Genomic DNA, 13,518 nt, shown 5'->3' on the forward strand with positions numbered 1-13,518 from the left:
CCCAAAAACTTTTAAAATCATGAACAAAGTTTGAGAGAAAAAAATCTGTGATACAGTAAATTCCAGCAAATATACAATTCAAAACTACAAAAATACATTATTCAATGTTCCATACAAAAAACAATAACTAAAACCGAGAAGTTATCATGTTATAACCTCTCGGTTATAATAACACCGCACTCAAAAGCGGAGAAAAATATTTGCTGATATCATTGTTTTACCTCCAATTTTCCCAAGTGGAAACAATTGAAACCCTTCTCTATCAAATATCCGTAAGTCAATTCGTCTGTTCTCGTTGCTACTGTAAGAGCAGATGCGGGAGTTTTTAGTTTTCCGAAAAGAAAACTATTGTGCCGGCTTTGTCTGTCTGTCCGCACTTTTTTCTGTCCGCCCTCAGATCTTAAAAACTACTGAGGCCAGAGGGCTGCAAATTGGTATCTTGATTATCCACCCTCCAATCATCAAACATACCAAATTGCAGCCCTCTAGCCTCAGTAGTTTTTTTAATTTTATTTAAGGTTAAAGTTAGCCATAATCGTGCTTCTGGCAACGCAACAACACAGGCCACCACGGCCGGCTGAGAGTTTCATGGGTCGCGGCTCATACAACATTATACCGAGACCATCTAAAGATAGATCTGTTTTCGATGGCCTGTACAGAAAACTCGACTGAGCCGAAGAAACTTCGGCGCATTTTTCACTTGTTGCGATAGCATACTATTTGAATAACAAATCATCAACACGCTTACACATTCATATCAGAGCGATAACATTTAAATTTATGGAATGGAAAGAATTTCCATTAGAGAATCACAACGAACTGAATAAGAGATTCATTATTTGAGGAACGCTTGGAATGGTATGCTTGGAATGTCCTTTACGGAAGACCAACTTACCGCGTCAGTAATTGCTGAAGAAGTTAATCAACTGGATGCTGGATTCTTTTGTCTTCCATACAATGAATGTGAAGTCGATTTAAATTTACACCAGTTAAAAGCAGCGGGAAAGATTGGAGTACACTTGGAATGGAATGGAATAAAGAATTTTGGCCAAATGCCAAGCGCTGGGACCTGTGAGGTCATTCAGCGGTCAAAGGGAAACTTAGAGTACAAAGGTTTGAAAGGCATAACAGGAGGAAAACCTCGCAGTTGCACAATGAAACAATTGTTATAAGATGGTAGAAAATAAGAGGGAAGAAAGAGAATATGAGCGGAGATATAGTAAAAGGTATGAAATGGGTTGCTGCTAGGGGCCAAAGGGACGCTGCAAACAACCTTAACTAATGCCTGCAATGCACTGCATGAGGTGCACTGACGGTTCAAAGAACCTGGGGGAGGGGGGATCCTTACGTCTTCTCTTTGCTTATGGGATTAAGCGTGAAAAGTACTGCGTTCTCTCCACACGCTCAAGTCTCGTGCACTTTCTGCCTAAGTTTCCACCTAGTATAATCTTAAACTGTTATTTTTCCAGGATTTCCTGGCCATTCCTACAGTTTTCCTTCTGCTGCTTCCATATCTACTGCATTTTTGAGTACCCGTTTCTCATCCGTGCTCATCGTATGTCCAGATAAAACCAGTTTTCGATATCTCGGTCTATTCCCGAGCTTCTAGGCGCCTTATCTCTAAGCCACTTCCTCACTCGTGGTATCATCTCATTGTTCTCTTGTCACACCTTTTCGAAATGTCTTCCGTTTTCTTTCTGTTACCTTGTCTCTGCTTTATGGAGCAGTTCAAGCCTTGTACAATAAGCGCCAAAAGTGATGCGACAAATTTCAGAGGATTTCGTTCGAAATTCACTAACTGGCAACTACAGCACGTAGCTCAAAAACTTATTTTTTTCCTTCATTGAAAGCTCTATCAAAAGCAAATAAAGCTAACATATGATGCACAAATATCAAATCTATGGTATTTATAACAATCATAAGAAAAAATTGCGGTAATATTGATTATTTCAAAGTTTAGTTATTGCTTCAAACTGTAGAAACGAAACAATTTGAAATTTTCGTTCAACACAGGACTACCAACATTACCGACGTATATTTAGAGGAATGTGGAAAAAATTATTTTATATCATAGCGTATTATCATTTATTTTAGCAAAGACGTATAAAACCATGCAAGTAGCAATATAATATAAATGTAAAATCTTCGTAACATTAAGCATAATCAACCATGAATGCGTCTAGATTCAACAGAGAAGTTGGGCGTGGTTGGTAGTTTGATTTCAGCTTCTAGGACTATATATACCGTTCGGACTCTACTTCAGCTTTGGCTTCGGTTTCGACCCACGGCACCAACGTAATATTATCTACCCAACCTATGAATCACCAGCCGTGTCCTACTAGAAGAGGGTGTCTTTGCCCTAATAACCCCATCGCTAGCCAGTGCCTACCAGTATTTTTTTTAGGGGTTGGTGCGGCTTGACCGAGGGCCTCCAGCATCAGCCGTAGTCATAGCTACCGGACGAACACTGTTCTGACACTTCGCAAAAGTGGTCATGCAACCTCTGATAAGATGGATCAGCTGACAGTGATTACGTAAACTCTAATCAAGATGGATCAGCTGGTGATTAGACCGCGAACCGAGGCATCAGAATCAGTTAGGAGATCTGCAATTGAATTGCATCGGACACGAACTCCAGTGCAAGAAATAGCACGACGTTTAAATCTCCACAGAGCAACTGTATATAGATGGTTGAAGAGATATAACGAAGTAGGACTAGCAGGACTAGAAAATCAAAGAAGATCTGGTCGACCTCGCTGCACGACAGAAGAGGAAGACAGGCAGATGATTGGATTTGTAAGAGAGCATCCAATAACATCATCAACAATAGTTAAAAAGACAAACTAGCCTCCACATATCAAACACCACCATAAGACGTCGTTTGAGAGAAGAAGGACTTGAAAGCAGAATTCCTGCAAAGAAGCCTTTCCTTACCCAATTCCACAAAGAACAGCGAATTGGCTTCGCTCTTCAATATTTTCCTATGGAGAGCAATTTCTGGGAAAATGTTATCTGGTGCGATGAGAAAACGTTTTTAACGACGAGAAAGGAAGGCTTTATTGTTGGCGTCCAAGGAAAAAAGGTATGTCAGATTACTTGTGTTCGAACATTAACCTACAGTGGGATCCAACAATTATGGCGTGGTTCATCGTGTAATAATAATGGCAATAATGGACATAATTGATTATTTAGGTGTTTTGGACCACATTAGATTAATAACCAATCCCTGATAATTGTTTAGCCTACGGTGATTCATTTGGCTATGTGTAACTATAATTTCATTTCATACACAGGCCTACTGTATAGGCCTATACATTCTTTACTTTTAAAAAATTTTTCATGGGCTACATGGTTAATCTAACTTGAGACTTACAAGTCTTAGCTTATTCTTTTTTTAGTCCAAAATAATATTTTATTAGTCTACGTGAATAATTATATTTATTTTGACTAAGATTTGACTTAGGCTAAGATAATAATGGAGTTTTTATTATTATTATATATATATATATATATATATATATATATATATATATATATATATATATATATATATATATATATATATATATATATATATATATATATATATATATATATATATATATATATATATATATATATATATATATATATATATATATATATATATATCTACATCTATATCTATCTATCTATCTATCTATCTATATATATATATATATATATATATATATATATATATATATATATATATATATATATATATATATATATATATATATATATATATATATATATATATATATATATATATATATAAATTTTTATTGTCTCCCCCTCTTTAGATTTGAGGATAAATTTGTGCGGCCATGTCTTCGAAGTGGCAGAATCGCCGCCGGCGTGTGGGGTTGGATGGCAGCATGTGGACCGGGGGCTTTGGTCCCTATTCATGAACAGTTAAATGGTCACCAGTATGTCGAAATTTTGGAGGAAGTTTTGATTCCCTCTGTGAGAGCCCTCCTGCTTCCTGACCATATCCCCATACACGTAGCTATGGACAATTCTTCTGTTCATAACAGCCGTGTCGTCCAGGAGTGGTTTAAAAGGCATCCTGAAATCATCCGGATTAACTGGCCCGCCAAATCACCAGACCTCAATCCCATCGAGAACCTATGGGCCATTATGACTAAAGAATGGGACGGCACTGCCCTTAAATCAAAACATCTACTCATCAACCACTGTTCATCTGTGTGGGAGTCTTTAAGAGGAACCATGATATGTGAGAATTTGGTGGACTCAGTTCCGAGGAGATTAAATACTGTTATTGACAATTTAGGCTCTTGCACAAAATATTGAATATATGTTATCGTTTTGCATGTTCATTATTGACGAATAAATGTAACTATTTATGTAAATATTTGGACAAATTTTCAAGAGAATGTATGATTTTGTTTCATTATGAATTGTGATTATTCATTGACTTTTAAGTTTTAAATTTCATATATATATATATATATATATATATATATATATATATATATATATATATATATATATATATATATATATATATATATATATATATATATATATATATATATATATAATTATGAAATAGATTATGAAATGTATATCTCTTTATCTAACCTACTATAAAATCATGATTGTTTTTAAGTTGCAGGAAAAGCAATCTACTTAGCAACGTCTTCTCAAACTGGTAGACTTAGAGGAGATTGCCAAGTTATGTTAACATATCTTTAGTATTTCCTAAAGAGAATAATTACTCGTATGATATACTGATAAGCGAGAGTAAGATTTAACGATGATAGTTTTTAGCGTAATCCCACAAAACAAGTTGAAAGATTCTGGTAAACCAAGTACGTATTTATAAAGCTCATGATAATGAAACCTTATTTATGGAAAATCTTGTTTACAACCATCTACTAGATATCCAAATAAAAGGAGAGAGAGGGTAAAAATAAGCGCAAAAATATTCTTCAGGGAGAGGAGAGCAAAATAAAGAGAAGAAAAATCTTCGGGGAGACAAAGAGAGCAAAATTGAGGAGAGAGAAAGGTGACTAGGCCTAGTACCGGGCACAGCAAGTCTTGCAATACGTGGGCATTGTCTGTTATTTAGGCAAAGATAGAACCATTAGGACCGACGCCGGGACCTATCCTTGCACCTGGGAAACAGACTCGCTATATAAAAATAATAAGAAAGCAGTCGTAAGCAACTACCTCGTGTAGTCGGAAAACGAAACAGCCCAACCACCCGCCACTCTACCTCAACCCACAATCCTAACACCATCTTTTTCACTTCAAACTTTTACTTCAAATCTTCTAATCATATTCCAACCGTGAAATCTAAGACTGAATTTGCGTGAGTGGGCGCATCATAAGGGCGTGATATCACCCAAATTCATATTTCCCCGTGCAACCAGTAGTCAGTTCGATCCAGTCAAGTATTACCGTATAACAGAAATCCATGAGATTTGGGGGGATTTATATCTTACACACACACACACACACACACACACACACACACACACACACACACACACACACACATATATATATATATATATATATATATATATATATATATATATATATATATATATGTAGAATTGCGTTCTGGGTCTCACCAAACACGTATTTTCGTAGGTTTCCAATTTGTTTTAGTGCATAATTGAGACTATGCTTGTCCACGATCCGAGTGTGCATATGCTTTACGAGCATCATTTTAATTCGAGGATCTCCTGTTATGCTCTCTCTCTCTCTCTCTCTCTCTCTCTCTCTCTCTCTCTCTCTCTCTCTCTCTCTCTCTCTCTCAGGGCCTTTTATCTAGTCAGAATAACCAGACGCCTTTTTAAGATTCAAGCACTAGGCCTATTAGTCATGCTCAGGAGATCCTCGAATTAAAATTATGCTCGCAAAAAGCATATGCACACTCGGATCGTGGACAAGCATAGTCTCAATTATGCACTAAAACAAATTGAAACCTACGAAAATACTTGTTTGGTAAGACTCAGAACGCAATTCCACCTTACGATATGCGCAATTGAGAAATCCGATAAAATTATTTAATAACAAACTGGAAAATATATTTCATTGTTTATTAAAATAGGCCCAATCATGTAGCCAATGCTAAACGCGCATATAACTAGGATTGCGTTTTTTTTTTTTTTTTTGCACCAAATTGTGTCTTATTTACATTTCATTTAATCAGATGCTAAATCATAATAACACGATATATGGCTATAAAAGTAGAAAGTTAATTTACAATAAATCACATTAGGCCAACGCTTATGCGCACAGTTTCTGCAGCCACTCGGTGAACACTCGACATCCCACATGCAGAGACGCAGATGTTTCTACGGCGAGATTTTTTTTTCTCTCTCTTTTTTTTTTTATAAATGATGATTAAACTAGCATTGACCATTCACTTGGAAAATACCTTCTGTTGTTCTACAGCTAATCACTGATACTTATTATCAGATAAATAGGATGACAATAATTGGAATAAAATTTACTAACTGGCAACCCCACGAGAGTTTCTGAAGAATTACGATTAATTCTGAAATCTGTCGCATCACTTTTGGCGCTTACTGTACTACACGCATTATTGGTTTTTACCCGGTCTACTAATGCGATATTTCTTTCTTCTCTTTCCCTTACGGCCATCTCAGTACCTGCTTCAAGATAACAAAAATGCTCTACTTTTTCTAAGGCCCTCTCCTCTATCGCAACATGGTGCTTAGTTCCTCGTTGGATGAGTCGGTAGAGTTGCCGGCTAGCACTCTGCTAGGCCCGAGTTCGAGTCTCCGACCGGCCAATAAAGAATTAGACGAATTTATTTCTGGTCATAGGAATTCACTTCTCGCTATAATGTGGTTCGGATTCCACAATAACCTGTAGGTCCCGTTGCTAGGTAACCAATTGGTTCTTAGCCACGTAAGATAAGTCTAATCCTTCGGGCCAGCCCTCTCTAGGAGAGCTGTTAATCACCTCAGTGGTCTGGTAAAACTAAGGTATACTTAACTTTTTTTCTGAGTATTCCTATTAACAGACTCCTCGCCCACCCATCTGAGTCTTACCGTAGATATTGTTGTCAGCTCATTCAGTATAACACCTGTTATTCCAGATGGTCCTATAGCTTGTACACTTTTCATTTTTCCGAAGGACTTTCTAATATCTTCAGGTTTTTAATTCTCTATTGATCGCTCTAGAATAATAATAATAATAATAATAATAATAATAATAATAATAATAATAATAATAATAATAATAATAATAATAATAATAAAATTTCCGTATATTATTCTTGGGAGGACTTGTGAAAGTAAATCATGCTTAAATGTCCTATATTTTCTAAGCCAAACGAGATATAAATTATTACCATAAAACATTTACAAATACCCTCCATGGAAAAGATTCGGGTAACATAAATAATACATATTCAAAATATACACACCCTCTATAATATATATATATATATATATATATATATATATATATATATATATATATATATATATATATATATATATATACAGTATATATATATATATATATATATATATATATTTATTTATATTTATATATATATATATATATATATATATATATATATATATATAATGTGTGTGTATGTGTGCTTATGAGAACTCTACCCTCATAAGCAATGCGATAAATCCCACTGAAAAGTCTTTTCGTAGCATCTCGAGCACTTTTCTCAAATTTACGATTTCGTCCAAGCGCTGAACTGTCTTCCAGAATTACTAAATATCAATATACTATTCATCGACTTCTTGCTACGCGTTACAAACAAATTCATGCTTCGCCTTCTAAGACTTACATTAACAACTGAGCTGTGGTCCATAAGTTTTGAAAAATAACTCTGAATCATAGTTTCAAAAAGTTCACACTACAAAACTACGGCTTATAAAGTTGCAGCTAAAATTCACTTTCGTTAAATTACGAGATAAATCTGCTTTACGGCTAAAGTGACCAGTGAAGTATGCTTTCACAATGACAGCTTAATCTAAAAGCAAAAACAACAAAGGTAAATGCAATAATGTTCAAGCGTCAAAATAAATTATTAATCTACGGTTCTGGCCAACCAGATTTAAGTTACCGTCCACCTTTATATTGCTAAACATTATCTTATTAATAATAAGTTAAGTATACCTTAGTTTAACCAGACCACTGAGCTGGTTAACAGCTCTCCTAGGGTTGGCCCGAGGAATTAGACTTATTTTACGTGGCTAAGAACCAACTGGTTACCTAGCAACGGGACCTACAGCTTATTGTGGAATCCGAACCACATTATACCGAAAAATGAATTTGTATCACCAGAAATAAATTCCTCTAATCTGTCAATACTATTCCATGTGTATATATATAATATATATATATATATATATATATATATATATATATATATATATATATATATATATATATATATATATATATATGTATATATATATATATATATATATACATATATATATATATATATAAAATGTTCAATTAGCTTCAGTTACCCAATACATAAATAAATGGTTATTGGGTGATCAATAATTAGCCTTTGCATTGAAGTATATTCGCAAAGCAAAACCAGTCCGATAACTAGGCGATAATTTCCTGCCAAGACCTGAAACAAATAGCCTTCTGGTATTGACGTAGACCACTAAAGTTGGTAATCTGTTCTAACCGTATTTTAGTTTACAACCAGTGTATATATATATATACTGTATACATACAGTATATATATGTGTGTGTGTGTTTTATATATATACATACATATATATATATATATATATATATATATATATATATATATATATATATATATATATATATATATATATATATATATATGTAGAATCTACTGGTCACTTTTACCAGACACATATGTAATTCTAATAGCCACAATGCCCTCTTAACGTACATGCGCCCTTTACACACACACACACATATATATATATGTGTGTGCATAAATACATGTGTGTATATGTATATATATATATATATATATATATATATATATATATATATATATATATATATATATATATAACTAATGATTTATTCGTCAAAGGTATTTGGCAGGTCGCACTACTTTCTCCTACTTCTCATCCTTCAGTCTGTTGCCTTACTCTGTTCTCCCAAGTCTGAAATAATCTGAAATTCTGACTCACTCTTCTTACTTTGTCAGAATAATTTTCAGCTAAAATTTTCTATGCCATTCCATATCTGACTGACTGAACTAAATAATCCATTTTTCTTCAGTCAAATACGTTGTCCTCTTTACTATGGCTTACAAAACCATGGCCAGTGTGATTAGACACTGTAATCATCACTGCCTTGTTTGGTCAGACTGCCTTCGTGAATTTTCCCGAACTATAAATCGAATCCTCTCCTATTTAATTTGCAAAAACCTCGGCAGACCAATATTTCCACGTCACCTGCAGTCGTCAGGTTGCTTGAAGCATGACACCCTTTGTCTGCTAGAGTCATTTTCTCATAAAATTTTCTTTTCGTAAAAACACTGGACCTCACAAGTTACTCAGGGAGGTAAATAACTAAGTGAATACTTACGCACATCAAGAAAATATCAAAGACACATCTATTTAACAACAGTTGTGACACGTAAAAACAGGTTATAGGAGAAAACATAAGCTTTAGCTGACTAATAAGGTACTCGTTTGATGAACCGAATTTGGGCCGATATTTAGGTCTCAAGAAAGTAAAATCAGGAAGATGAGTTGATGGTGATGATTTTAAAATCACTCTTTCAGTAAGTTCATCCAAATATCCAACGTCATCATCTTTGTGAAAGTTATTCTGCTTCCCAGCCTCGTCTCATCCGTATCGTCCTTTGAAACAATCTTGTTTCAACGTCTTCAGTATTTCAGAACTATTTATACTGTAATTCCGTCTGGTTCCTCTACGTATAATCATCTCTTTTCCTTGGTGAAATATTGCTTTCCAATACAATCTTTATTGTTGTGGGTTTCACTGCAAAATTAATACTCCTTCCGTGCTTCATTCAAGATCGGATATTTGGTATCTGAGTAATCTAATTTTACATCTGATATCCTATATCTTTGTATATGCTTTTCATTCGTGGTGCAGAAATTTTCGCTAATTTGGCGGGTAGCCTTGACCTCGAATTTAAATACTTGGCGAAACAATACCCACATAAAAGAATAATTCAAATATCTGCAATGCATCTGGGGCATCCCTAAGAAACTGAAAATTGCTCGAAGCAGTTAGCTATCTAACAGTGAAAAACTTTACTACTGTAATTCGCATTTTAAATAATAATGACAATTATAATTACTAAGTGGCATCTTGCTTTCGGTACTAAATGATTAATAATTTCGCTTTTATAATTCAGAATATAATTGCAGCTGTAATAACAAAAATATCACCAAAACGCAGCTAAACCCGACCTGAACAATACATACTAATGATCTCTTTGAAGCACACACGCACTCGGATCTAATGGTATTTTTGACCAGAGTCTATTTGCTTTCACTGCTTTTTAGAGAGAACAAAGAAGGGATGGCCCACTAAACTGAATAACCGCCAAAATCTCTTATTAACTTCAAACTAAGAGTTGACATCTTCGAAAATAAGCCCATTTATATGACCATTTGACTCTGTTTTCGAACAAGATTTTTCCTTCGTTAAAACTTATTACTTTTATACCTGGTGAATTTTTTCTGAAATTTACTTCAATTTGGGGGTCATTTTTGTTTTAACCTTATTCATATACATATGTATTTTCCCTTACCTCAGTCATATTCAATCGCAATCCATTGCTTTCATTATCCAAACCAAAGTTTCAAGCATATCCTTCGTGTCTTCAGCTATAATTATCCAGTTGGTTCCTTTTGACGTCATGCCTTCGCACTAATCTCCTCCATATTTGCTAGTCTTGATTTTCACTGAGGTCTATACTGTGTGTTCTAAGTATGTTTTCTTCCTTAAAATTAACTACTTTATCAATCTACTTTATCAAATGAAGATGAATTATGATATAGCAGTGTATCAGTCCATTTATTCATTTACCTTATCATTGTAAAAATAACTAATTTATCTACATATCTTTACCATGAAATAAAGCTTGACTATGATAAGGGAATATTTGATCAGTCCTAATATACCAAACTTCCTGTCAGTTTGATCGTCCATCTGACCTCAGTATCTGAGTCCTATAACTTTCTCAGTCGATTTATGCTTCTCCATCTGACTGGAACCAAACTTCTGACCTACCAATTAAATTTCCAGCCTGATCATTGTTTTTACAATTCTTGCATATTTACATAATTCCTTTCTTTCAGTCTACGCTTTTAAATAAAATAAAATAATCTGTTTCGTAAGGGTCACTAAACTTAACGACTGCCACAAAGCCTTCAACAGGCTTTTTTTTTAAGCTTTCCACTTCTCAATTCTCTCATGCTGTTCAGTCGACATTTTTAATCCCTTTTGCTTTTTCGGTTTTCTGACTTCAATGTTTTTCTTGCGTCGCTTACACTGAAATTTCTTATCTACTTTCAGTATCAAGCGACACGTCAATCTTCCGGATCCTCTGCTCTTTGGCTTCCGATTCAATCTCCAATTGTTTTAATTTCATTATGTTCTCTAATGTTTTCCCCCCAGCCACGTCTCTCTCTCTCTCTCTCTCTCTCTCTCTCTCTCTCTCTCTCTCTCTCTCTCTCTCTCTCTCTCTCTCTCAACATTTAAATTCTCTGAGTTTACTTTTCCTACTACTTTTTTGTTTTCTGTAAAGGAAAACTATTGTGCCGGCTTTGTCTGTCCGTCCGCACTTTATTCTGTCCGCATTTTTTTCTGTCCGCACTTTTCCTGTCCGCCCTCAGATCTTAAAAACTACTGAGGCTAGAGGGCTGCAAACTGGTATGTTGTTCATTCACCTTCCAATCATCAAACAAACCAAATTGCAGCCCTCTAGCCTCAGTAGTTGTTTTTATTTTATTTAAGGTTAAAGTTAGCAATAATCGTGCTTCTGGCAACGATACAGGATAGGCCACCACCGGACCGTGGGTAAAGTTTCATGGGGCGCGGTTCATTCAGCATTATACCGAGACCACCGAAAGATAGATCTATTTTCGGTGGCCTTGATTATACGCTGTAGCGACTGTACAGAAAACTCAATTGTGCCGAGGAAACTTCGGCGCATTTTTTACTTGTTTTCAACTGATCCTAATAAATAACTCTACGATAAGCAAGAAAAATACCTTTTCATTATTACTAAAATAAAGGATACATTGCGTTCGAATGTTGCATATAGTGTTGTTGTATTTTAAAGTTTATATCAAAATAAATAAATAAATAAATAAATAAATATATACATATATTAATTTTAAGTATCTCACAAAAATAACGAACAAGTCTTTATATATATATATACATATATATATATATATATATATATATATATATATATATATATATATATATATTAGTTTTAGGTATCTCACAAAAATAACAAACAAACATTGCTAGCAATAAAATAACAAACGGTACCAAAAACAAAGTCACGTGTTGTATGACAAGCAAGCTCACCACTCACCTTCACACCGATGTTTATCTATACCGAACGTCAATGATTAACATAAGACGAAACTCCAAACACCGAGAAAAATTTGTTCAAGTCACTCGTCAAGAAAAACGCGAGAGATAAACACACCTTACCCACGGACCGTCACTATGACGACTGAAAGAAATTCGTATATGCGGTCAGTTATTTTTTCCAATAAAGTTACTAGCGATCGTTAGAAATCACATTCCAGCGGATTTCCTTCTCCCGTATTATGGGCAGATATAACTCTACTATTACTAAACAAGCGATGGCACTGTAATGACGAAATACGCTAGACAACGAAGCGAAAGAAATGAAGGTCGACAAGCGTTTAGTCAAGAATTGGGGAAGAGGCGCACTACACACGCTGGGGGAGCAACAGTGTGCCGCTGAATGCGAAAGATGGGTGTCACGAACGCATGACCCAGGTAGCTTATTTGGATCGGGCTCCTACTACGTGACTAAACCCCCACCTCAACCCCAACCCCACCACCCTTGGAGGAATAATACATCCACCCTTCCCCACCATACGGGCCACGCACTTGCTATTGAATGTATTGATGGGTGGTGTTCAGTGAGTCTTTCCTTCTCCCTTTCTTCCTTCCTTCCTTCCTTCCTTCCTTCCTTCCTTCCGCACGGTATATACTGTACAGACAGTAATGTAAGCGTGAATGTATTTTGGATGTATTTTGTGTAACCTCACAGTCTGATACATTTCATAAAACGACACATAAAAGAAGCAAAGCGTTGTGGATAAGTAACTACTGTATATTCCGACTAATGTACATCGCTCTTTGGCTCGGTGGAAAATGAACTGTGTTACAGAGGAAGTATTTATATGGCGTAAAAATAAAATGCATTTTGGGCTGCACTTGTTTCGATTTATGGAACGCAATATCCTTCATTATAAAGGTATTCCATTC

At 35.0% G+C, this 13,518-nt stretch overlaps 1 protein-coding gene across 1 annotated transcript in view; it reads right to left on the reverse strand.

Annotated features, from left to right (window-relative positions):
- The window catches only part of LOC136831480 (neurofilament light polypeptide-like), a 186,884-nt gene that overhangs the window by 163,564 nt on the left and 9,802 nt on the right, over positions 1-13,518 (reverse strand). The window lies entirely within an intron of this gene.

The sequence above is a fragment of the Macrobrachium rosenbergii genome, chromosome 48 (genome assembly GCF_040412425.1).
Source record: "Macrobrachium rosenbergii isolate ZJJX-2024 chromosome 48, ASM4041242v1, whole genome shotgun sequence".
NCBI classification, from domain to species: domain Eukaryota; kingdom Metazoa; phylum Arthropoda; class Malacostraca; order Decapoda; family Palaemonidae; genus Macrobrachium; species Macrobrachium rosenbergii.